Source organism: Haliaeetus albicilla, chromosome 21 (assembly GCF_947461875.1).
Source record: "Haliaeetus albicilla chromosome 21, bHalAlb1.1, whole genome shotgun sequence".
Lineage (NCBI taxonomy): Eukaryota > Metazoa > Chordata > Aves > Accipitriformes > Accipitridae > Haliaeetus > Haliaeetus albicilla.
In genome coordinates this window covers 5,383,772-5,411,155 of record NC_091503.1, presented here as the reverse complement: position 1 = coordinate 5,411,155, position 27,384 = coordinate 5,383,772, and the positions used below count along the sequence as shown (strand labels likewise).

Below are 27,384 nucleotides of genomic sequence, written 5' to 3'. Positions count from 1 at the left end.
GAAATGGAGGGAGATAGACTGCAAGGAGGTTACACAGGAAGATTCTCAGAGATCAGATCCATTATCTACCGAGGTCAAAACTTTTGGTAGTGACATTGGTGTGAACATTTTGATCATGCTGCTGACACAAAGCTCAGAGGCATCATCAGAGCATGACAGGACACAAAGAACAGGAGAATCCTCATGCAAAAAAAAAAAAGTAAAATGAAGGATGTAATTAGAGAAAGTGTGAAACAGAGGCAAGCAAGCCATTGTCACATAGTTGTTATGCTGGAAAATAGGCTGCAAATCCACAGAGCCTCAGTGAGGAGGAGCTGATGGCTGCAGCTAGACATGCCCAATGAAGAAAGCAGTTTCTAGAGTGATACGTATTGCCTAAGGACCACCTCTCCCATGGTCCACTCCAACCCATCTGTAGGTCACTGTCAATAATCCTGTGGCTACTGACTCAATGGGTGTAACCGAACCAAGCTGCTCACCCATGAGATACTGTTTACTGCTCTGGTGTCAATTCCTAAGTCGGATTTGTCACTCGAGTTTCTTTATTCAGGGAACCATGGTAGATCTAGAGCATAAAACTGTCAGTGATATAAGGGGACAGAGCTGGGTCTGCCCAGCAGCTTGAACCCAAAGAATTACAGCCAGTTTCTCAAAGTAAACTATTTGTCAGCACCAGATAATCTCTTATTTGATTACTTACTCTACTCATATCCAAGCAAGCATGCAAGCTCCAGTCCCGAGCATTATTGGGTCATTTCATTCTACATATATATCTATATATAAATATATAATAATATATGAGTATTTTTTCAGTCTGTATATCTTCCTCTCCAATCATATAGAGTTGTGCTTATTGGTCTATTATTTAACAGCACTAACTGTAAAACTCCACGTAAAGCTCCATGTCACTTCAGTAGTAACAACCAACAATATTCAGACTTTATGCTGTACATTCTTAGCTTTTCTTGGATCTCTGTTGGGAAAAATGCTAAGCCACAAAATGTCTTGTGTCCCCTTCTGTTGGGGGCTGAAGGAAAAAAAAAAAAAGCTACTACAATAAGTTTAAATTCACTTTTTTGATTAACAACAAAACTTCAATTACAAACTCTTGAATTAAAAATGACAGAGAAGTATTGAACATAGTAGATGGCCACAGGATGACTGTAAATTGGCAATCGGGTGCAGTTGCAAAGGAGACAACTACAATCCAATATCAGGATAATTATTTTCAGCAGACACCAAGAAGCATTAGCATAACTGTTGAAGGTCTCAGAAAGATTTATTTGGAGTACTGAGTGCAATTCTGGGTGTGCATGTTCATCAAAGAAAAATATGAAGAATGCAAATCTTATCCTGTAAGCGAAGACTAGAAGAACAAGAACAGTTTCTCCTGGAGAAACAAAGGGTGAAAGGGAAAAATTACTGCATAGAAATACACTAGAAAAAGGTCTAAGCATAGAAGAGGTAAGAGAACTTTATGTATGCAAAGACAAAATAGGAACTAGGACTGAATGAATCCACAACTATCCATAAGGAATTTCAGCCTGGAAATGAGAACACTCCTACCTGGTAGAGCAATAAAATTCTGAAACGTGTATAGGAAGGCAGGAGGAAGAGACACGCAGCAAACTGAAGTGCTCTTTGGAATTTGCTATGTTTAGGAAGTGGGCTATATGTGTATTGCCTGGAAACTAGAATCTGAAGATCCCTTCCACTACATATGTTCTAGTAATCCCTATTCTGAACTGTCAGGAAGATAGAGTGGAACAATTATTTTAAAAATAAAAAAAAAAATCATAAGCTCTCTTCTGTAGACAGCATAGAAAGGCCTAGAGAGACTGAATAACTTAAGATTATAGAGGAAGTAAATGTATTTTGATCACAGAAGACCATATTTTAAACATTTGCTTAATATTTAATGACTGGGAACCTCCCTGTGTAAAGACCTTTAAATCAAAACATCTGCTAAGTAGTCACAGTGGTAGCTACAAAATACAGAATTTTGCAGAACAGCTTTGCAGCCACTCCTTGCAAGTCAGGGGTAGGAGAATTAATTACACTTCATTCACTCAGTATCACAATACCTTTGTGTTGATTTTAAAAGTTCTCCTTAAAAGAAAGAAAAAAGAGAAATCAGGACCTGAATTACTTCAAAGATTTTTCTTCCTCTTTGACATACAGTGATGTCAAAGCACAATAAATTAGCATTAATCTACATGTATTTTCATAAGACAAGTCTAAAAAAGTGTAAAATATTCCAATTCTTTACAAGAGGTTTCAAAATATTCGCAGTAGTCTTAAACTGAATACATGTTCTCAATTAAGTATACCTGGTCTTAGAACCCCAAATTACTTATAAATTTTTGTAATAGTACCAAAAGAATTTAATTTTTTCTCATCTGTTTCTATGGTATTCTTCCTATTGCTACATTATTACATTTTCTGTACTAATTACTTACAATTAAAATGCATACTCAACTATATTTTTTTTCTGCTGTGCCCTCCTAACTATTAGAGGTTTGAATACTTGCCATAAATGCTTCTCAAAATATGAGAAGTAGATCTCCTCTCTGAAAGCTTTATAATTTTTCAGAAAAACTACACACCTTGCTTATGAGAACTTTAAGATTTCTATTATTAATGTCTAATAAATTCAAAGGATACTAAATACAGTCATTCTTTAAAACTCTGTATTTTTTTTCTTTTTTAATTTCTGACAAATTTGTATAGATTTGTCTGCTGATGTAGTATTTGAAAGAGTTAATTAAAGGCAATTATGTTTACAATCTTTTGATACTCACTATAGTCTACAGTAAAAGCTTATCTCTAAAATGTACTGAATCTACTCCAAAATAAAAATACTTTCAAACAACATTTGGCGTAATTCATCTTAATTCCATGTAAACAAAGCTGCACTTAAGTTGTTTCTTACCATTTCTCTAGAAATTTTTCATTAGTAGAGAGCAGATGGTTCATTTGACATTCAAACTTGATTTCCAGCATTAATGGATAGATGAGTAGCTATGCTTATGTTATCAAAGAAAAAGAAAATTGTATACAGTATTAACTAGAAAGAACTTGTGTTTTGCTGACTTCTTTTGCAAGTAGAGGTAGTGATCAAAATAGCCCACTTTAATTTTGAGGCCAAATAAAAAAGAAGAGGGAAAACAAAATCTACTTGACAAGTCATAGAACCAGTAAGGAGCTTCAGGTGTAAGCCAAAGTGAGGGGAGGAGGCATGTTTTCAATAGAGGGATCTACCAAATGAACCATGGGGTACCGAAGGTAGATTTAAACAGTTATGTCGACCTCTTCCAATACAGTCCTGAATTCGGCAGTGACCGTCACAAATTTTCCATTGCCGCAGACTTTTAAAATAAGTCTGGACTTCTACACTTTTCAGATATGCTCAACTTCAAACAGGAATTAGTATATGCAGATGCTCTGTCATGCACTATGTGGGGGGTAAAATCACCAATATTGTTCTTTCTGCCTTTATAAGCTCCAAATCCCTTGCCTGGGCACAGAAAGCCATGCTGGGCATAACATCTTTCTCAAAGACTTTTTCTTTTGCAGAGATATTATGCCATCTCTTGATTTTGTTTTTTCTAGACTAACTGATTCTTAATCCATGCCAGTTCTCCCTTTGTCTTGAAAGCACTTTCACTGCCAATATTTTGACCTTTTGCTAGTTACTCTTGTGATTAGATGACAGCACAATGCCATCAGCAAAGGACTACTTCCAGAAAACCATAAAGTCTTCTCAGTTTTCTCAGTGCTCTTCATTGTCCTCTTTATGCACCCCACTAAGCAGTATGGATCACATAGTAAAGGCACTGCAGAGCCCACTTTTACCAGGAATGGTGACTTGGCAGGACCTTTTGTAGGACTGTTACTTACAGTATAGCTTCAACTTTTCAATTTGTCAGCACATTACTTATCTGAGGGGGTATCATGGACTGGAAATCTTGAGGAAAACTTTGGTGCTGAGGACACCATCATGCGCCAGGAAATGTAGCTTTCAAACAGCAGCTGAGGAAGGTCAAGTTTCCTTTCACTGCTTCAAGTCCAAGTTTTCCTGCCAAAGTGTGGGTATTAAGCAACAGAAAATATCCCTGGCATGGCTACCTTCAATGCATGCATTTGTTTACATGAAATCATACAGGGTATAACTAGCTATGTGAATTTTATAGGACTGTAGATAAATATGCTTTACAGAGTATGTATGCTTTTGGGAAATGTATGTATGAAAGAGTTTAAAAAACTGTTGCTACATTATTAGTAGTACCTTTGAGAGAGTATTCATTGCTACAGTAGTCACATTCAATGTTCTTAAGATCCTGATCGAACTATAAAATTAAATCCATGTTGAATGCTCATTAGTTTTAATAGATTTTGACTAAATTAGTGTAAAATAAAATTTTAACTTAAGAAAGATTAGCTTTGAAAGTGACCTAAGATCCCTCAGTGACTAATTTATTTTTGTTATGTTGCTGTAAATATAATAACAATAAAAAAAATCCCTTTGGCACAAATATCTGAAATATTTTTTTTCTTTTTCAATGGATATTCACAAACAAATTTTGTCAAAAAAATATTGGTCCAGACTGATCACTAAAATCCAGCTGTTTTGGTATTCTCAGCTGTACTTTATTTCTCTACAATATTTTAACTCTTTGTCGTGGTTTAACCCCAGCCAGCAACTAAGCACCACACAGCCGCTCACTCACTCCCTCTCCCACCCAGTGGGATGGGGGAGAAAATCAGGAAAAGAAGTAAAACTTGTGGGTTGAGATAAGAACGGTTTAATAGAACAGAAAAGAAGAAACTAATAATGATAATGACAAAACTAATAAAATGACAACAGTAATAATAAAAGGATTGGAATGTACAAATGATGTGCAGTGCAATTGCTCTCCACTCACCGATCGACACCCAGTTAGTGCCTGAGCGGCGATTCCCTGCCCCCACTCCCTCCAGTTTATATACTAGATAGGACGTCCCATGGTATGGAAAACCCCTTTGGCCAGTTTGGGTCAGCTGCCCTGGCTCTGTCCTGTGCCAACTTCTTGTGCCCCTCCAGCTTTCTCTCTGGCTGGGTATGAGAAGCTGAAAAATCCTTGACTTCAGACTAAACATCACTTCGCAACAACTGAAAACATCAGTGTTATCAACATTCTTGCATACTGAACTCAAAACATAGCACTGTACCAGCTACTAGGGAGACAGTTAACTCTATCCCAGCTGAAACCAGGACATTCTTTGAGAAGTTTTGGACTGTTCCAAACCAAATTTCTACTTAAGGAATTAGGGTCTGTTTCCACTATACCACATGTAGCGCATCACTGTTACAGTGTAATAGTCTCAATGCAGTACTGTCCTCCAAACCAGCTACTAGTCAAAAGGACACATCACTGACTAAATATTATCCTCTTCATTTCTCTCATCTTTAAATTTTTGCATTTTATATTGATGTTAAATTTTAACTTGTATTAGCTTCTGTTACTGGCTCTTTTGTGCTCTTGCCTGGTAGAATGGGGAGCTCTTAAATGATTTTTTCTGTTTTGTGCAAGTACTGACAGACTATCATCAAGTCACCTCCTAATCCTTTTAGCACTAGCTTAAGTTTTAAAGACTGAACTATTAGACAAATTTTCCAAATCTTTAGTTGTTTTCATGGACTTTCCCTAAAGATCTTATTCTTCAGCCATCAGTCCTAGATAGCAAAACTACATAATTACCATATGCAAAGGGTTGGCTTTCCCTCTGCTTCATGCATTGAACAGGCTAGGATTGCTTCTCCCGCCAACGTACACATTTGCTGGCTCATGACTTCTCCGCCAAAACTGCTGTCCACATTCAATGACAGAATTCCTACTTTTGAGGAATGGAAAAGCAAATAGTCTTTTTATAGACCAACAAAAAGTATGCAAGAATCAGCTTAAATAGTAATTTTCCGAGCGTACCTCAAAAACTTGAGTCTGGCTTGGGTGGTTTTTTTCCCCATAAAACTCAATATATGTCACCCTGTTCCTCTGGGATTCCAGCCTCAGTGAAGCCAGTCTGATTTTCTTGGTATGTTTGCCTTTAGGGAAAGCCACATCTGACAGTGTTATGAAAGAGTGCCCTTTGTTCAATATAGGAAGTGTCCCTCTTTCTTCCCAGGTGGATGTTAGCATTTAATCATTTCTCAAACAGCTGGTTAACTTGAAAAGGCTCTGTTAATTCACCACTAGCAATAATCATCCTGAAAGAGAGACAGTAAGGCAACTGGTCCAGCTGACATAATAAGCAAAAAATTGTTATCTTTCATTTCTAACCAGTGCAATATACAGCAGAAAAGCATTACAGAATGGGAGCAAGTTGCCTGGAAACAGAGAGTTGGATAAAGCCACTGATGAAATGTTCATCAAACACCCCAATATGTTATTTTGATACTTCCTTTCCTGTTCCTCCCACCCCTTTCTTCATCTTCATTCTCCCCTCCTCAAAAGCCTTATATTTCTGAAGAAAAGTCTGTTCTGTTCACCGAGTTTAGGCCAATGGAACTTTGTGCACATTGTTTGCAAACAATCAGAAGTGCGCCGTGAATAGCACCCTATTTTCAGAATCTCAAATATATAAATCATTATCCCCCCCCCAAAAAAAAAACAGTTTAAAAAAATTCCCTCAATAAGACTGACCACAGAAGCTTTAACAGCCAGCCTGGGGCCTTCCTTCCCCGGGGCTGCAGGGAAACCCCTGCCCCACCGGGGGCGGGGGGGGGGTCTCTGCCGGGGCCGCAGGGCCATCTCTGCCGGGGAGGGGGGCCTGGAGCACCTCCTGCCCTCCTCCCGCTCTCCCCTCGGGGCTGGCAGGGCTGTTTCTCACCCCGTTTCCCTCAGCCCTTTTGCCCTTTCTTCCCCAGGCTTTCCCCGAGGCTGAGGGGCTCCGCTGGAGCCGGCCGGAACCAGCTGGAACCGGCTGGAACTGGCGGGAACCGGCCCGGGGCAGCCCCGCCACTCTCCTCACAGGAGCGGCCGCCCCTGCAGCCCAGCCTTGCTGTCAAAACCTGCACCCAATATAGGGAAAAATGCTGACTTCCAAAGGATTAAATGATTACTTAAATGAAGTACTTTTAGGCCTGAAACTAACAAAAATAGCAAATGCCTGTGATTTTGTTACGTGCAAAGTACAACCACGTCAGCACACGCTTCTGTAAACTTAAAGTTTCTTCACTATCGCAGGAAGCTACACACTCTCATGGCAGTTTAATGTTTTACCTTTGAAAATCTTTCAGAATAAGTATTTAATTTACCTTTTTTGTTCTTTGTGTTTCTTCTTCAGTTTGCCTTACTTTGTCTCAAACAAGTTTTACGTGGTTCTAGAAGCAAAACTGGCAGAGCTTTTACAAGATGTCTCAAGGGCATCCAACTCAAGAATTAAGATAAAACTCAGTTTATAATTGAAACTGTAAAGAAATACTCTTGTATAACAACTTGTTACATACGTGACAGCAAATATCTTCCAAGGCTTTTTTTAAAATAAAAATCTATTGGTCCTGAACTATAACAGCCAAGCCGGCAGCCCATCTATACATTAACTTTGAGAATTGAATACATTAACTTTGAGAAATTAACAGCTAGCCTGCCCTAAAGAATGGAAGATCACTTTGATTTGTGGGTTTGTGCCGTTCAGCAGAATTTCTTGAAACAAGAGAGTTTGCTCACAAATAGGATATACATAGGAAGTAGACAGAAAGCATACAGGAAGTGTTCCCCTGGGTACCAGACAAACTCTCACCTGCTTCCTGAGCCAAGGGAAGACTCACTGATGTCTTCTCTCCTCCTTCCCTTTCCCATTTCTTCAATACCATGAAGCAGAGATGAACGTTTCCAGTGGAACCTGTCTAGAGGAGAGACAAGACAAATGGGGAGAATATTAGCACTTGACTCCAAACACTTTAATTTAATACTTCCTGATCTTTATTTTTAAAACAAACCACAAGGAGTTTTCTGAACATTACTTTGATGTTAAATAGGGTTTTCTAATACAGATGAATGACAGAGTTTTCCACCTCAGAACATTGCAAATTTCGTATTTTAATCTACTTCACTCCTACACACTAATCTTTATACATTTAATATACACTTAACACCTAGCATTTTATCATTACAGACACCTACTCAGCTAATCAAGGAGTTCAAAAAGTTCCCATTGTATGGGGAAATAAGTTTAGCATATCACCATTATTTAAAAAAAACTATAGAAAGAAAGCAAATATACCCTACTTACTAAGGTAAACAAATGAAACTTCATAATCTAATTGGAACAGAGCATTTAGGATTATAGTCCTCACTTCATATTTATGGTCAAAGTGTTTTAAAACATAAATGACTGAAGATTTCACATCTTGTTTTTCTGATGTGAATTTTGGACATCTCTCATGAGAGGCATTCATTCTATATCACTATAACAAAAGTGGCATGATTGCAAAATAATCAAACATTTCCTTTTAGGCCAGTCAAACTTGTCAGTGCCCGAATGTTTTAATGCAACTATTTTGTGTAAATGGGCAGAGAGCACACATAAACATCAATTACATAGCAAAGTGCACTGTAGCCATGGAGGAAAAAACAAACAAACAAAAAAAAACCCCCAACAAACCCAGCATCAGTTATGACCAAAGCTGGTAAAAAAAATGAAGTCTGCACATCTAAAAAATGAAAAATTTCTATATTCCATATATTTTATCTTATGCTTTTATTTTATTTCCACTTCATGCTAGTCCCCTTGCCTCATTCCTTTTACTTTCAAGAACAGCACAACACTAAAGGAGAAACTACCATTCATCATCACTAATCCACTCTTAGTCTTCCTTCTCACCAGGACTTTTCCACCTTCCTCCTCTTAAAAAATTTTCTAGATTTGGAAAAAAGGCAAAATGAAGCACAGATTGTCCATCATGATTTACTGAGCAGCAAAAGGGAAGAGAAAAATAATTTTAAAGTCTCAGTTGATTAAATAAAACTTAAATAAATCTTCAAACCTAGATTTCAGATTTCCCAAAGGAAGAAAATAACATTACAAACTGCTCTTCCCCCACCAAAATAAACTACATACATGAAAATGCTGGGTTAAAAGCTTTTGCCCAAAACTATAATATTGCTTACAATGTTTGAATTACAGTATTAAACACGAGTCGTCCATGATGTAGGTCAAAATGAGACTGTATTTAATATAGCCAATTAAAATATAGGTTTTAAATTTGTTTAATAATACATTTGCTGGAAGCTCCCTCAGTTAGACTTCTCATTTTCCAAAAATATCCCCTTCTGATAAGAAATTTAATTCTGTTTTTCTCTTCTTAGTTAATTTTGAAACTGAAATCCCTGTAACAGGAATCAGACGAGTAATACAATGTGCCTAGTGTAGCAAGTAATGCAGTCTCACCTTCCCCTAGAGAAACACAGAGTGGCTGAGGTTGAAAGGGACCTCTGGAGATCATCTAGTCCAATCCCTCTACTGAGAGGATGATCACCTAGAGCAGGTTTCCCAGCATCATGTCTACCAAGGATGGAGATTCCAAAACCTTCCTGAGCAAGCTGTGCCAGTGTTTGACCAGGGTTTGTTGTTTGGGTTTTTTTCTTATGTTTAGGTAGAATTTCCTGTATTTTAATTTGTGCCCATTGTCTCCTGCCCTGTCACTGGGCAGCACTTAGAAAGGCATGGCTCTATCTTTGTACACCTTATAAGATTCCCCCTAAGCCTTCTCTACTCCAGGCTAAACATACTCAGCTTTCTCAACCTCTCATTGGACGTTATATCCTTCAGTCTATTTATCACCTTCATTGCCCCTTACTGGACTTATTCCAGTAAGTCCATGTGTATCTTGTACTGGAGAACCCAGACCTTAATCCAGCACTGCAGGTGTGGTGTCACCAGTGCGAGTAAAGATCACCTCCCTTGACATTCTGGCATTGCTCTTCCTAATGTAACCCAGAAGGAGGCTGACCTTCTTTGCTGCAAGAGGACATCACTAGCTCATGTTCAGCTTCTTGTACATGAGGATCACCATGTGCTTGGGCATGACCATCTCATGGTCACTGTAGCTGAGGCTGCCCCTGACCTTTGCACCTCTGACCAGTCCTTCCTTGTTTGTAAGTATCAGGGCCAGCAGTTTGTCTTCCTTCATCATCTCCTTAATCACTTTCATCCGGAAGTTATTATCAGTGAACTCCAGAAATCTCACAGATTGCTTGTCCTCTGCATGTTTGCCCTTCCAGCAGATATCAGTGATTCGTGTCCCCCGTCAGGTCCAGGGCTTGCAAATGAGGCTTCTTCAAGTTGTTTGAAGTAGGTCTCATCTACGTCTTGATCAGGTAGCCTGTAGCAGACCTCCACCACAACTTCACCCACATTAGTCTGCCCTCTAATCTTGACTAAGCAGCCCTCTGCTGACTCATCACCTGTCCCTAGGCAGAGCTCCATGCATTCTTGCTGCTCTCTCATATAAAGGGCAACTCCTTCTTGCTTTCCCAGCCTGTTCTCCTAGTGACCCTGCCTGCAATACTCCAGTAGTGTGAGCTATCCTACCATGTCTTTTTGTGATCCCAATGAGATCTCAGTGAGATTCCTGTAACTGCACCTAAACCTCTAATTTCTCCTTTTTCTTCCCCCATACTGCATGCCTGAGTTTACAGGCACTTCAGAGAGCCACTGAGTCAAGCCGATTTCCCAGAATGAGAGTTTCCTCCATCATACTGTCCTGTGGGCACTTCCCTGTATATAAGCACATATTTAACGTGGGCTTCTTTCAGTCCTGTTTTAGTAATTATGAGGTGTTTCTTGTCCACATCACCCCATACACTTTTTTTGCCAACCTAGTCTACCACTTTCTTACTTGACTGTGGATTGTCACCTCCCTCCCATATCATTTCCAGTTTAAAGCTCTCCTCAGCAGGTTAGTTGTCCTGTTGACAAAGGTGCTTTAGCTCCACATCATCAGGTGGATCCTGTCTCTTTCAAGCAGCCTTCCATCCTTGAAAAGAGCCCCATGCTCATAAAAACTAAATTCCTGTTATTTATGCCTGGCATTGACATTCATGATTCATCCACTCTGCTTCAAGCATTTCCTCTGTACCAACAGGATTGAAGATACACCACCTGTGTCTCCATGCACTTGGCCGTGATCCCAAAGCCATGTAGCCACTCTTGATATGCTCCAGGTCTCCCATGACCATATCATTAAAGCCTGGAGAATATAATTAAAGCCTGGAGAATATCATTAGCCTCGAGAAAAGGAGGCTGAGGGGAGACCTTATCTCTTTACAACTACCTGAAAGGAGGTTGTAGTGAGGTGGTGGTCAGTCTCTTCTATCAAGTAACCCATGATAGGACAAGAGGAAATGGCCTCAAGTTGCACCAGGGGAGGTTTAGATTGGATATTAGGAAAAATTTCTTTACTGAACAGGTTGTCAGGCATTGGAACAGGCTGCCCGGGGAAGTGGTGGAGTCACCATCCCTGGAGGTGTTCAAAAAATGCGTAGACGAGGCACTTTAGGACATGGTTTAGTGGGCTTGGTGGTGCTGGGTTGATGGTTGGACTCGATGATCTTAAAGGTCTCTTCCAACCTAAACGATTCTATGATTCTATGATCATTGATATCCAGAGGAAAGAGTAGCCAGGGATAATAGTCAGTGGGTCAGGATGACAAAGCTTCTTTGTTAGTTAGTGCTGTCACCTCTGTTAGTCTCCTATTTTTATTTTTTAAATGAAAATGCTTTTTCAAACAATTCCTTGTACAAACATACTCCAGGTCATACACACAAAGAATAAATTGTTTACATTGTTAAACACATAATTAATATTAACCACAGGGCGTCAATAAAAACAGTATTTACAGCTGCTATTTTATATGTCACGTAAGCTGCATAAGGTCTTAAGCCACCAAAAAAAAGGAAAGGATGAAAATTTTCTCAACTGTGAAAAAAATTATATGGTTTAATGGTAGATCAGGCTTGCCTGAGAGAAACTTCTCTTTGTAAAAACAGTGACATCTGATAGTATGCAACCTGCAAGGCATTCTTCCTGATAACTAAAGAAATGACCAATTTTAACAAGTTCATTAGCAGATTTTTTCCTATACAGTATATGTTTCCAGTAGTTGACACAATTAGAAAATTTTCAGCATATGAGTTCTGACATGCAAAACATCTCTCTTAAATCTCTACATAGAATCTTATTTTTCTCCCTTAAATCAATAACACTGAAGTAACTGTGTGATAGTGGAGAGATTAAAGGTGTGTGTTGTTGATGGAGCCTTACTGGGTGCTTACACACTCCCAGAATAAAATATCAGAGGCCTTTAAAAGTTTTCTCTATTACTGGGTGGGCTCACATGTTCTCTAGTTTCCAGGTGAGACTAATGATGTCTAATTACTAAGGAACCATGCCAGAGAGTCTGGAAGAAGAGTAAAAGATCCCAATATAAAAGCTGCTGTCTAAGAAGAGAAAACATACCAGAAAGACAGAGTTTTCTGTATTTGTTCTTGTTGGACTTTTCCTTATGTGCAGGGGCAGAATAGGAGATGAAGTGGTGGCAGGAGTGGTTGTGGAAGAAATCAATAAAAAGAAAGGAAACACTGCTGAGGCCAGGTGGTAATCATCTAGGGATCTAAAAAATGAAATATCTAAACTATTAACCTCTTTTCTGAAACTACTTTCATAGCAGAGAATTGGAAAATAACCAAATAAACTCAAGAAACTATAGGTTTTTAAGCCTGACATTCACAGTGGGCAAATCATAATAAAAGGCACAAAAAAAATACAGAAGTCTGGTCACCTGACTAAATATCATATACTAGGGAAGAGACCATCAGGGTTTTTTTAAAAGGAAAATCATGTGTCACAGAATTACTGGATTTGTCTTAAAATTTCAGCAAGCCTATGAATAATGCAGACCAAAATAATTGAAACAGCCTGGATTTGTAAAAGGCTTTAGTTGAAAGCTTTCTCTGAGGGTTCTTTAGTAGATAAAGTACCTATGTCATAGGAGGAAAGGATCTTGCATGGATAAATAATTGATGAAAAGACAGAAAGTGAGAGTAAACTATCTGTTTTCACAGTGGAGGTGGTCACTAGTGGGGTTACGTGTGGATTTGTGCTAGGATCAGTGCTGTTGAATAGACCGGTAAAGAAACTGAGAAGGGAGAAGAGCAAGATCACTACATTTGCAACGTAGTTCAGAACATCTGTGAACAACTGCAGAGGACTTCTGCAGGATTCAGTATAAGACTAAATGTAACATAGATAAATGTGAAGGCAATGCTCGCAGACCAAAAAAACCAAACCATGCTACCCTGACATAAAATTATGCTCCCTGAGCTAGCCCTTGACATTCAGGGAAAAGGCTTTAGGGTACAACAGATAAAGAAACATCAATTCAGAGTTCAGCAGCAGTCTAAGAAGCAAATCAGTTTTTAGGGGTAATTAGGAAGGAACTTTGTAAGAGATAGAACATCATTACAGACTTCCTGAAGTTCCCAGTGGCCGCCACCCTTAAACTGTGTGTATTTTTGATATTCTTTCCCCCACCTTCAAAAGGACATAGCAGAGTGGATAAAACTTAGAGAAGAGTGAAAAAAGGTGGCCCAAGGTGGAAGAGATTCTGTACGACCAACAATGAAATCACAGAGGCCTCTGCAGCCTAGAAAAAACAGCTGACTGGGAGGAGATAGGACAGATATTTACATTCAGACACCGTAGTTTAATTGCGTCTCACATTGTTTACTCAGCTGTATCCTAATGTCACTGCCAAATACTTAAACGCAGCTCTTGCTAGAATATGAGTGGATCTTTAAGAAGTACTTTCAAGTAACATTTGTATGGAAAAGCACTCTTTCTTGTTTACTGTGGTCACCACACTATATAACTATAAAACGTTAGTCCGTGAACATGCAGCTGACAAATGCATCAATGAACAGCTTATAACAGACCTCTGCCTTAAAATCAGGTTACTTGGCTGGGCAGTTACTAGTCTGAATTGTCTATTAAAGATGGCCAAAGCCAAGAATTCTCACTCTCATTTAAAAAAAAAAAAAAGCTAAAATTCTGTGGAACCATGAAAGAAATCCTGTTCTATTCCATGCAACATAAAAATAAAATAAAATTTTTTTTTAAATTAATAATTCAGCAACAAGGTTCATTCCAGTAACATCTATCACAAAATTACATCACCCTTTCCCTCCTCTCCCTCAGTTTACAAAACCTTACTTAGGAGCAGGTGTTTTCAGTTTAAGGAAAAAAACAGAAACATGGGCAAAATAAAAACAGTCCCTTCCTTCATGTACCCTATATCAGGAATCAATAGGAGATCTGCAGCAATTGAAAGCCTGGCAGAAAGGTATCTTAGAACTATCTAAAGAAGTCCTTAATCTTTCTAAATGCAACAGACATCAGCACAACAAAATAACAAATGGTCACCATGGCTGTCACCAATGGAATCTGCCTGGTAATATACACATCAAGCAAGACAGCAGTTAATGAGACATAAAAAAGGTAGTACACTAAGTTATTTCCACACCCAGATAATGCAAAACTATCTTCTAAATAAGCATAACAAAAAAGTGGAAATTTTTAAGTGCATTGGACTCAAATGTAATACGATGAAATAGCCCCAAAATAAGCATAGAGAAAACATTACTAACATAGAAAAAACACTTCCAATACTGAAAAGAGATATATAGCATTAGGGCAATAACGAGCAGAACTACCTTCAATTACTTCAGTTTTAAAATTAGAGTCTATAACTATCTTCAAGGTATTTTATTTTTCTGAGACAAACATAATTAAAAAGCAACCACTCAACACTAGAAAATATGGTCAAGGAATTAAAAGACACATGCAGATAATACACAAAGTGCTATAGTAAAAAAAAAGGATATAGTAAACAGGCTATAAGGTCAGTGTCATAAGCAATACATCTCCATTTGTCTCCAACCCACCTTTAAAAAGTCAACCCCCATCCTATCTTTCCGAGCATCTACAAACTAGCCTTTACATGCCTTGAAATAGAATCAGTTTTTCATCAGTATGGCTATGGACTACTCAGAAAAAAACAAAAATCTTCTACAGCAAAGGAGAAACTGTCAAGTAATGGAAATTGGAAATGACTCAATAAAATGCCACTGATACATTCAATTAAATGTGAATGCAAGCCTGCAAACCCTTTCAGAAGACCTGCAAAAACCAGAATAATTTACAAGTAGCATTTTTTTATATATATATATATATGTGTGTGTGTGTATATATATATCTAGAGTTGTGTAAAATACAATGGTTTGGGTTTTTTTTTCATTTTTTTCCTTAAAAATATCACATAGCTTGGGCTTTATTTTCAGCTGGTTCCAAGTAGTATCATGCAAAAAAAAAGGTCATGAAAATTCATCAGTCTCTGATGCAAATTAGTGCCTTAATGATCAGCTTGTCATAGCTTAATGGCCTCACATGGCAATTTTAACTGTAGCATAGAGATACCAGAGTTTGCTGTAAACCAGCTGGCTTGAATACTAGAAGTAGTTTAGCCACGGCTGTGTGAACATACACCCTGGGTAATTTAACCACGGACTCTCTGCACCACGGCTGCAGTGCTGCTCATTCCTGAGCTGTCTTCTTCAAAATTAGGGGAGGTACCTCAAACACTGCGCTGCTAACAGTTGCATGGAGAACTTCTAAATGACAGAAAGGACCTTGGCACGCATTTGCTGAATGTAGGTTCAGATGGGCATAAATTATTTAACATTGGCAGGTGCATTCCCAGAGTTCTCTGCAGTATTCAGAGACCGAAACAAGGAAGGCACCTTGCACTGGAAATATTTATTTCCCTTCATTTAGACTGTGCAAGTAACCTACAGTCTCAATAATCTGATCACTTAATATTACAATGTTGAAGGTCAATGTTGAAGTAGTTTGATTAGGGTAGCGTGCTAGTTTTTACTTGTTCTGAAACCCAACATGTTGCTTCTATTAGGGCATTCAAAAAGTGTGTACTGCCTAAAAATTCATTACTACAGACTACTTAGTATAAGCATCACATGACACTATCCTCAAAAGAATCTGATTTTGTCATTCAATAGCTTAGCTAAAAAATACAATAAAATAATAAAAAATATGTTGCTCTGCAGTAGATGGGTTTCCTGTTGGCCAATAATGAATTGTATTCAGTTACAGAATGCAATAACCATTTTTTTTCCTGCATGGAAATCAGTTAGGTGGAAAAATATAACATCAGTTATTAAATGATTTTGTATCTCTTGCAGTGAAAAAATGTAGCCTGCTGCTCAGTCTCCAGTTCTACATCCTGGCTTTTAATAATGCTGCAGGTTGTGAGCAAACTCTAAATAACATCAAGTGCATGAGTGGGTAGGGAAGACTGCAGGAAGCGAAGAAAAATAATTATCCAATAAGACAATGCAGGTCCCTAAAACCTAACAGATAGGAGTTAAATGGAGTTCAACATTTAATAAAACCTTCTTACAAGTAGTAGACTAGTTACGTGCCTTATTTGTCCTAGCATGCCAAATAAACATTCTTAGACAGCTACCATGAAAGGAATACTCCACACTGTAGAGTATCTAGTCATCTAACTTCAACAATTTAAGCAAAAATTAATCAAAATCCTCCACCACATGGCAGTTTTTCCTTGAAAACAGATATATGTCACAGACATCCTGAAAAACAATATAACTGTTACTGGGTTTATGGCAAAGGCGTGCACCTATTCTGTTGAAAAGTACCATTAAGCAACCTTAGCATGGATTTCTGATGGAGCTCATTTCTGTGTTGCTCTCATTAACTTCTTACTCCTGCATTTGTGCCATTCCTTGACTGTTCAGTATCTTAAACAGTAATTCTTATTCAACAATAATTTTCTCTTTAATAATATATGAAAACAGCCATTCCCACTAAAAAAAGGGAACATTAGCATAATTTCAAAACATTTATTGAAAGGGAGAGGCAGCAAGCAAGAGTCAGTTATGAAGTGATCACTTTCAAGCTGCATTTAGTTGTCCATAACAAATTTTAAAAGTCATGCAAAAGGTGTGTTGGGAATCAGGATTTTATTTTATTTTAGCAGGAAAAAAAATGGCAGTTTGTAAGGAAGAGGAAGTTGCCAAGGAAGTTTAACACCCACCCCCCCAAAACCCCATGACCCCTCCCATCAAGTAGCAGATTTTTCACATCTATATTCATCAAAGTTTATGTTCCAGCATCTTAATGTGTTTCCACTAGTCAGCTGAGACTTGTTGGTTTAAACAAACATGTTTTATTTTGTGTGCGTGAAGACCATATAGACAGTAAACACAGCTCGATTATTATGTGTAAGCCAAAGCAAAGTAAATGAATGGTGTCATGTAGCTATCACTCCACATTTGGAAGATTTATGAAATATTTTAAGATTAATGTGACTATTTTTCTCAGTTCTAATACATATATACACATATATGTATAACATGGACAAGTTTATACTTTAACCCTCACATACACTTGAGCAGGCAAAACTTCAGGTATGACCTCAGCTTATTTCAGCTTCCAGGATTTAGATTATCAAATAGCACACAAATTGCAGTAGAGGCCAGTCAAGTAAAAATAATGTCACATTTCTGTTCTGCAAGGCAGAATAAAAACCCAGACATATAGCAGCTCTTCCTATGTATGTATGCAAAATTCACTGTTTGTTCTTATTGCTCTTTCTGACTTAGGCCCATCAGCTGCCTTTCTCTAAATGGTGCAGGTGACTGAAAACCTCAGCCAAGCCATACATTCCCCTTTCTTTCTTCCATACATTGTACATCTAAGAAAATTGACAGCTATACTTGAAGGCCTATACACATCCTTATAAATGTTAGGAAAAAAGAGAATTAGGTTGAATGATACATGAAACTTAATGTGCTAAGAATATGAGACACTTTGTCATATACTGGTTAATACTAGGAACATAGCTTCACTGGATGATAGTCAACTTTCTTCCGTAATACAGACAGTCCTTTATAAATTAACTGCTCAATGTACATTCTGAACTAATTCATCTGTGCTGGCAGATAAGATATGACTCCTTAAGTGTCACTTCCCTTAAAATATTATAGCAAAAGATGAATAGGGCAAAGTGAATTTATGAGATGGTTTAGCATGAAGTATGTCTTTCCTATAAGACCAAGGAAAAAAAGAAACCTACTTCCATCACGAAATAGATAAAGTACTCTCTTTGTCAATTTGATGTCAGTTTTGTCAACTGAATTTGAAAGACCTGCAGTTAAATGCAACGAAGGCTACAACCATCACTCTGAAGCAAACAACAGAGAAAGTTTGTTTCCTTGAAGTAAACTTTAATGATAGGTGCTTTGAGGCCAAGTCTCAGTTTTGCTCCTTATCCTATATTCTACTGAAACAAAGAAAGACAGTTCATAATTACTATTTGCAACTCATTAAGGATATATTAATTCCTTAGACTCTTAAAGTAATATTTCAACTTCAATCGCAGCAAGTTGGATCAATCTGCCAATTTTTTTTCTCAACAAGTAACACAAGATGACTGTTGAGTGTGTGACCAGAAAAGTGCTTACGATCTGAGGCAGAGGCCTGGTATTTTGAAATACACAATCTGTTGACATGAATTGCTTTTTTAAGTAACTTGAACTGACAGAACTGGACAAGGAATTAAGCACCTTTGTTCCTGTGGGGAAAAAAAAAGTCATAGGAGAAGGGTAGAGAATGTGATGTGGTTACAAGACAGCAGTTATCATACAGATTTTCAAACAGAGAAATTCAAATTCAAAAGCAGCAAAACAATTCACATATTTTCACAGCTGGATCATTGAACTCCATCTATTAGTGTTGTCTAATGTTTTTCATTACAGGGTTTTATTTGCATTTGCTGACAACTGCCAGGTTTCAGTCATTCTGTTCATATTGTCTAAGGTACTTCTGGGAGGGGGAGAACGGGGGGGCTGGGGTATAGGTCTGGGAAGAAAAGGGATGCATTCCTCTTCGTTAGCAGTCTGTCCGAATTTGTGTTTGTTTTCAAGAACAAGGTTGGGGAGGGGGAACAAGAGGGAAGATTGATAAATACTGAAAGACCTCCATTAGAAAAAAATCTGTTCTTTGGTAAAGGGACTGCAGGTTAACTTTTGAACTTGAGTTCACCCCATCTGAAATCAGCCATGTTTATTAAAAATACCTATAGTTAGAAACTGTGGAGACTTGCCTGAATGAGAAACTAAGAATTACTGAAAACTCTTTCTTTGCCTAACATGTCCTTCTTTTCCAGCTGATAGTACAGGCCAAGGGGTTTATGAACTAACCATGTAGGCCCATACACTCCAGTCCCAGACAGTGGGAAGAAGTGGGCATACTGGACTTCTCTGTTGCAGTGGCTGTTGTGGACCTGTGGAGCTGCAAGTGACACCCAGGAGGCAGAGTTGCCTTTGCCTTAATGTCCATTAATCAGAACTCAGGCTGTTTTAAAGGGAATTGATTCAAATGACTAGGGAGACAAAAGCTGAAATTAGTGAACTATTACAGTGATGGATGGATCAGAAGCCAGGACCAGCAAGGAGTCTGTCTGGGAGCCTAGAGAGAAATGAGTCAGGAAGGGGGACAATCAGTGGCAGAGAGAGAGGGCAATGCAGGAGACGGTGATGAGAAGGAGCCAGGGGGTGGAAGAGAGGTGACCTGTCCCAAAGAAATGTGTTGTATATGAAAGCAGGTAGATGCAACTTTCTTGAAAGACAGATAAGGCTTCTTCATGGATCTCTGAATAAAACCTGACCCAGTGCTTGGTTACATCATTAAAAACCCTGCCATTGACTTTGGTGGCACATGGAACAGAGACTTTGTAGCTGAGATTTTCACAAGTGCTATACGTTCTTTTATTTCTGTTCCTGATACAATCAATCACTGAATGCAGAAGAGAGTTAAATTTTAAAAAATATGTATCAAGGGACTGAAGCAATAAATTTACAGAAGTTTAGAGAGAAAAATCCTACTTTGAACTGAGCAGTGACTAATCTGTGATGCTCTTTACATCTTATTTAAATTTTAAGAACAATGATTCCATTTTTTTCCTCACTAGCTAACAAGTAAAACTTTTTGCTTAACTGCAGAAGCATAGTTATAGTTTAACACCATTTAGACAGATTGTGTGTTCCATGAGGAGATGACTATTTGGTTGTCTAAGACTTGGATTGAAGCTCATTTACTAGACCCCTGTTTCACAACAGAAATGCTTTGAGTGCTCCTATAATGCAGATAAATAATAATAAAATATTGTATGACAAAGTAAATGGCCCCATTTCTAAAAAAGAAGTCATAGAACAGAACAGAATAGAATAGAATAGTTCCAGTTGGAAGGGACCTACAACGATCATCTAGTCCAACTGCCTGACCACTTCCGGGCTAACCAAAACTTAAAGGATATTATTAAGGGCATTGGCCAAATGCCTCTTAAATACTGACAGGCATGAGGCATCAACCACCTGTCTAGGAAGCCTGTTCCAGTGTTTGACCACCTTCTAGGTAAAGAAATGTTTCCTAATATCTAGTCTGAACCTCCCCTGAATGCATCTTTGAACCATTTCCACACGTCCTATCACTGGATCCCAGGGAGAAGAGCTCAGCACCTCCCTCTCCCCTTCCCCTCCTCAGGATGCTGGAGAGAGCAATGAGTCACCCCTCAGCCTCCAGTTCTCCAAACTAGACAATCCCAGAGTCTTTAGCCACTCCTCACAGGACATGAGCCCTTCCACCAGCTTTGTTGCCCTTCTCTGGTTGCAATTTTTCAGGCATCTTTGGTAGAGCCTTTTGGAATGTTTTGCTAGGTTAAGTAAGCACTTCATTTGCAAGACATTAAATACAGTATCGTGTACCAGATTGTACTGGTTATGGCTGAGATCAAGTTCATTTTCTTCATATGGTACTGTTTTGGATTTGTTACCAAAACAGTGTTGATAACACATCGATGTTTTAGCTATTGCTGAGCAGTGTTTACACAGCATCAAGGCCTTTTCTGTTTTTCATGCTGCCCCACCAGCAAGTGGCTGGGGGTGCACAAGTGTCATGGATGGAGTGATGCACTTCACTCATAAGAGAGAAGTAGCAATATGTTTATTGATATAAAACAGTGATTTGACACAATTCAGGAATAAATGCAACAGTGGTTTAACCCATCATAACCAATGAGAATTCCCCATTTGTCTTCAGAAAGTTTCAGAACACACATCATAGTGTGGAATGATTGCTGGAGGTGACTTATGGATAAGCCCCCCTCTTAAGGGAAGGTAGACCAACAGGGTGGAATGCAGTGGATACACACAAAATCTGTTCCATAATAATTCCCTAACATAACCTGCAACCTTAGATATTAGCAACACCGGGGGAGCTTGGTATGCTGACTCTGAGAAACAACACGGAGGGTGGAGCGGAGTGGAGACACCGTGGCCAAGCTCTGTGATATCATCGCAGGGACAGGGAACTGGAACTACTGGAACAAGAATGGAAGGTCCCTGCATTGAGTCCACTGAAGCAAGGAGGTGAAATAATGGGGGTTCTGTCGACTTACTGCCCTACTTCTGATTTATATCATAAGTGCCCCATTCTGGAGTACTGACACAGAACTTTGTTCATTATAATCTCATTATAATGTAGGGTTCGGCGTTCAGAAGATCTCGTGATGTCACAGAAAGTTAGAGGGTTAGTCGCAGCCTTATGATGTGTCTGTAATCCCGCCTACCCTTGTTAGTATAAAAGGAATTGACTGCGCAATAAAAGGCGGAGGCTGGCGCTCACACTGTGTGTGTTATCTGTCTCTTTCCCTGATCTGCGGGGTGATCAGTGATCTAATCGTGGCACCTTGATATGCGGCGAGCGCTACATTATAATACCAAAACACACCTCCATCTCAACAGCTACCCTCCTCCAAAGTGCAACCACCCCTCACTGAACAAGCGCTCTGAATTTTGTCTATCATGTACCTTTAAAAGTAAAGCGAGAAGATTTTATACCAATCATAGTAAAGGTATGTATGACTAGAGTCACTCAAACTCCACCTAAATAGGAAAATAGTATGAAAGGCCTTAAGAGAGGGGTAATGTTGGGGAAGATACCATCATAGACAAGTCGGGAGAACATCGCTCACTTCTGGGATCAGTCGATGGGCTGAACCTCTCTCCCCCTCCATAGGGACACCTATTGGGGAATATTTGAACCCTTGGTTATAGCGAGTGCTTCCCCAGGAAAATTAGAACTCACTATAGAGTTTTTCCATAATTTAGTGTGCTTGTAGTCAACTGTATTATTATTTGCATGTGCTTTGCAGACAGTGTATTTATCACTGGCAATCCAAAAGAATCTGTACTCCTGTTGCTTTAATAAACTGTACTGTTCATTAATCTAGCTGTGATAGTTTGTTGAACGTGACCAAATTCCTTAAGTCTGGCCATTCTAGTCTGTTGAATGCGACTAAATTGAAAGTACAGTGCGCTATCCGTGCATCCGTAATTGTGATAGTTCAATATATTGAACGCGACTGGACTTACAGTGCTGAATTGGGCATCACTCAGAATCTAAGCCTAGCTGCCCCCAGCCCCTCTGATATCTGAGGACAAGCTGGAATGCAAGAGGGTTTATTTTCTGCCAAACTTCTTTACACCTTAATGCAACACAGAGTTGACACAAAATCACAATATGGTAGCAAGCATGCTATTCTGGGAATGCTATGGATGCTGTGACAACAAAATATGCATGCACTAGTTTTTTTCATTGCCTTTGGCCAACCTTGGATAAAATTGATTGCCTCCCCTTTACTGCCTGCTGGCTAGAAAGCAGTTTAGAGATCAGATTGCTTTACTTTTTGACCTGGGTATATCCTAAAGCAAAATACAGGTACTTCAAAGAGGGAAAGGTCTCATAAATGTGTCATAGAATGACTGCCTGAATGAAGAGGAAAATGAAGACAGAAGCCAATAAATATTGTTGCTATGCTGGAAACTAAACCAGTTTAGACGATATCATAATGGCTATGTCTACAATGTGCAACAAAACCCTTTTGACGTCAGGCAGTTGCTTCATGCTATGAAAGAAAATACCTAGCATCTCATTTCTAGATCCAGCCTGAACATATCCTATCTATGGCTGGATTGATTTGGCCTCTGGAACTACACAATTTTGCCAGTTTGGTGATCACAGTGAAGGCTCAGTCTATACCTTCCCTAAAGACTAAGCCTCAGGGCACAAGAGCTCCCCACTGAATGGCTGAGCAGTAAGGGGAAAATGTAAAATTCACATCTTAAGCTGTGCAACCAGAGACTTCTTCAGCACCATCCTGCAGATATATTGGAGGATATAACTAATTTCAGCACTATCTAAGCAACAGATTGAAGAAAGGGTAGCCCCAGCTGGTTTTGGTATTCAGGAGACAAGAAAAACTATTAACAATTCCGCTTTCAAACTAAGATGGATGGTGTGCAGTTGTTTTCAAAGTGTACTTTTTAGTCAAGTATGAGACTGGGCATAAACTATCATTTAACAATGACTGAGCTCTATTAGAAATTTGGCATCTCTGTTTTTTCCAACATTCTTGACTAATTCAGCATTGCACTATCAAACAGCAGGGACTGCCAAAAGCTGAATTTAATGTATACAAACTTAGCAAATAAATAACCTTAAAGGTAGTTTGCTATGACTGTGAAACAATAAGGGTGAGGCAGGCTGTAAAGGTTTTACACACAGCCTTAGAATAAATGTGTTATTCACAAGTGAGCTGCCAGGTCATTTCTAGTAAGTGTCAATAGATTTCATACCTAAATAATAGACACCCTAAATAATTTGACAGATACAGCCCATTTTTCAGAGGTTTGTTTTTTTTTAAGTGTTACTGTACACTTTTACTGAGATTCTTTTGCAGTTATGCTGGAATAGTTTTACACAACAATCTTCTAAAAGCCAGGCTTAATAAGACCAACTGTGTGAAAATTAAAAATGGATCAAGAAAAAGAATATTTTAGAAACTTCTAAAGCTAATTTATCAAGGTCACCACTCTATTTATTTGGGGGGAGGAGGGTTGTTTTGTTTTGTTTTCCTGTTAATTTGCCAGTTATGGCTTTTATTTTGCTAAAATTTTTCAAAGGTATAATGTTTGTGATGATAAATTCACCACACACACAAAACCTACATGTAATGACAGTGCAGACATCCTCACCATGATGTATACCCAACATATTCAAGGAATACACCAAATCTACAGTGTATGTAGGTTATTGTTCTGTACATTCCTATCAACTCTGATGCATTTCAAGCATTCACTTACTGCAAACATACAGACTATTTTATACCCCCCAGTAAATCTGATGTGTTCTCACCATGTTGAAACTATTGCATGTATCCAGTTTATTCTCATATCCAACACTCTTCTAAATATGGAAATTTCTTTACCATGACAATGAGAATGAGAATAGCCATGAGAATACCATCTGAAAAGGCCTTGGGTCACAATGTTCGAGTTTTACCCTATTATCTGCCAGCACAGAAAGAATTGTCATCCCTTATTTCTAGAGCACTGTCGCGGTTTAACCCCAGCCGACAGCTAAGCCCCATGCAGACACTCACTCACTCCCCCACCATCCAGTGGGATGGGGGAGAAAATTGGAAGAGTAAAAGTGAGAAAACTCATCGGTTGATATAAAGACAGTTTAATAGGGAAAAGTAAAAGCTGTGCGCACAAGCAAAGCAAAACCAGGAGTTGATTCCCCACTTCCCATGGGCAGGCAGGTGTTCAGCCATCTCCAGGAAAGCCGGGCTCCATCAAGCGTAACAGTTACATGGGAAGACAAATGCCACCACTCTGAACGTCCCCCCCTTCCTTCTTCTTCCCCCAGCTTTATATGTTGACCATGACATCATTATGGTCTGGAACATCCCTTGGGTCAGTTGGGGTCAGCTGTCCTGGCTGTGTCCCCTCCCAACTCCTTGTGCCCCCCCAGCCTCCTCGCTGGTGGGGTGGGGTGAGAAGCAGAAAAGGCCCTGGTTCTGGGTAAGCACTGCTCAGCAGTAACAAAAACATCTTGGCATTATTAACACTGTGTTCAGCACAAATCCAAAACACAGCCCCATACTAGCTACTAAGAAAGTTAACTTTACCCAGGCCAAAACCAGCACAAGCATATGATACCAAAACATCCCACAGAGTGGTTGTACCCGTTACTGATACAGAAGCACTATTGAAAGACATGAGTGTGTTGAGTTGGAAGAAAGTGGCAGGGCTTGGACTGGTTCCTGTGACATATCCAGAACATGCCCAAAGCCTCTGCAATCCTTCACCCTCAATTGGTGAAGGCAAAAACATATTTATGGATGTTTTTTATTGACACCCAAACCCACATCTCAAGCATTAGCCCTGAAATAAATGTTGGTGTGTCGCTGGACTTAGGAACTAACAAGACTATAGTTTTAGCAAAAAAACCCGTATGATGTGCTAACATAACTTTTATCTGGGATTGCACATTTCAGCTCAGGAAAAAAAAAAGGAAGAAGCACCTTTGCACTAAACCAGAAATTTCTATGTGTAAGAACTCTGAAGGGGAAATGTTTGGGTTTTAAATGCTACCGCTAAGGGTGATCACTTAATGGTAAGAACTGAAGTGGTATTTCCAAAAGCATGTGACAAAACACATGTGTAATAGAATGTATAACAGATACATGTACGTGTATGTGTATGGAATTCCAAGGAGCAGAATATCCTCCATATAATTATTCTACAGTTTTAAACAGTCTATTAGATCATCTCTGCTACAAAGAAGCAAAACAAATCCATGATAAGTGTAGTTAAGTATTTCAGGGAAGACTAGCGCAAGTGACTTAATTATACAGCTGAGGCATGAAATGGATCTGAAGTGATACACAGAAAAAAGTAACAGCCACAAAGTCTGCCCTCTGTGAAGAAATAAGCATAATAAAGAGAAATGAACAATATTTTTCAACTTTAATTAAAATATTAATGGGCTTCTTTAAGCTTTAAAATTGTTTAGAAGTGTTTTAAATGCCTCCATGACTTATCTGTGTTTCACGAACCTAGTAAAAATTATGGCTGTTAGTTAAAAATTATTACAGATTTTAAATGATGCTTATTGTACTTTATTCAATTCTAGGAGAATCTAATTGATTCTTTGGCTTATTTTCTTATAGACTGTCTTCAAAGGCCTGTATCTCTATTAAAGAGAGAAGTCTAAATGATATTCCCTGGTAATTGAACTAGCTGCATACTAAACACTTTTATCTCTGTCTTAATACATTTTTTCCTTCCCAAAAGCTGTAAGAGATAAGCGCCCCTGAAGTTTATGTGTAGTTCAAATAACAAATAAGGTAGATAAATGGAATGAGCTGAATAAGTGGAAAGAAATCTACTATGAAATTAAGATATAAATTGTAACTATGGAAACAGCCTTTGTAATTAAGAATAATTTAGAAAGCCATGGAAGATGTTTAATCAGTATGTAAATTAACTGATGATTTTTTTTGGAAAGGTAATAGAAGTTAACTCAATAAAATCCTTTAAAACTTTCTTACTGGCCTAAAGTAAAACCAACCAAACAAAAAAACCCCACCGAGACTCCAAATTCTTTGTAATTTTTCATCCATATAGGAGTAAAACCCATGCCCTACTTTGTAACTTCCTCAGTATGTGTCATCAAAACCACAATACAAATTCAACCAAGATTCTCTTCTGATATTTATAGTCTGGTATTAATACCTGGATCCTCATACACTTTTCCCTGATCCTAGTAGTTTTCACTAAGGGGTGGTAAAACATTTTATAAAGGAAAATAATGTTAATATTACTTTCCAAAAATGAGTTGGGAGGCAGGACGTAAAATGTTCCAGCTCAGCCAGCAGGTGAGAGGCACAGCTGAGAAAAGGTATTTTGTTTCTAGACTAGTCTAGTGGTCTAGTTCATTAACCAGGGAGCAAAATTATATACAATCAAACTGAATGCAGAGTGCCTAGTTGAGTATACTCTGAAAGAAACAGCAGAACTCTGAAGTGAGACACAGACATGAGCTGGAGCAGGACTGGGCCTTACATGGTCATGGTAAAACAATGACACTTCGTACTAAATTTGTTTTAACTACTTGCTTTTGACACACTGTCTTGCACTAGTTACCTACAAGGTGTCACATTGTTTTTTCAATGAAACTTGAGCATAAAACACTCCAACCAACAACATGTCCCTGCAGAGAAATACCCAAGTGACTTGAAGTAAGCCGGCACACACCAGTTATATCTCCATGCATCTACTAAATGCGTCATTATCAATAAAACTGCAACCATGCTAAAGAGTTGAAGCTCATACTAT

General features: G+C 38.6%; 1 long non-coding RNA gene across 1 annotated transcript in view; it reads right to left on the bottom strand.

Annotated features, from left to right (window-relative positions):
* LOC138690257 (uncharacterized) overlaps positions 1-27,384 on the bottom strand; it is a 238,598-nt gene that overhangs the window by 149,108 nt on the left and 62,106 nt on the right. The window contains exon 2 of the long non-coding RNA XR_011329058.1: positions 7,783-7,888. This is a non-coding gene — a long non-coding RNA (uncharacterized lncRNA). The remainder of the gene's footprint in view (positions 1-7,782; positions 7,889-27,384) is intronic.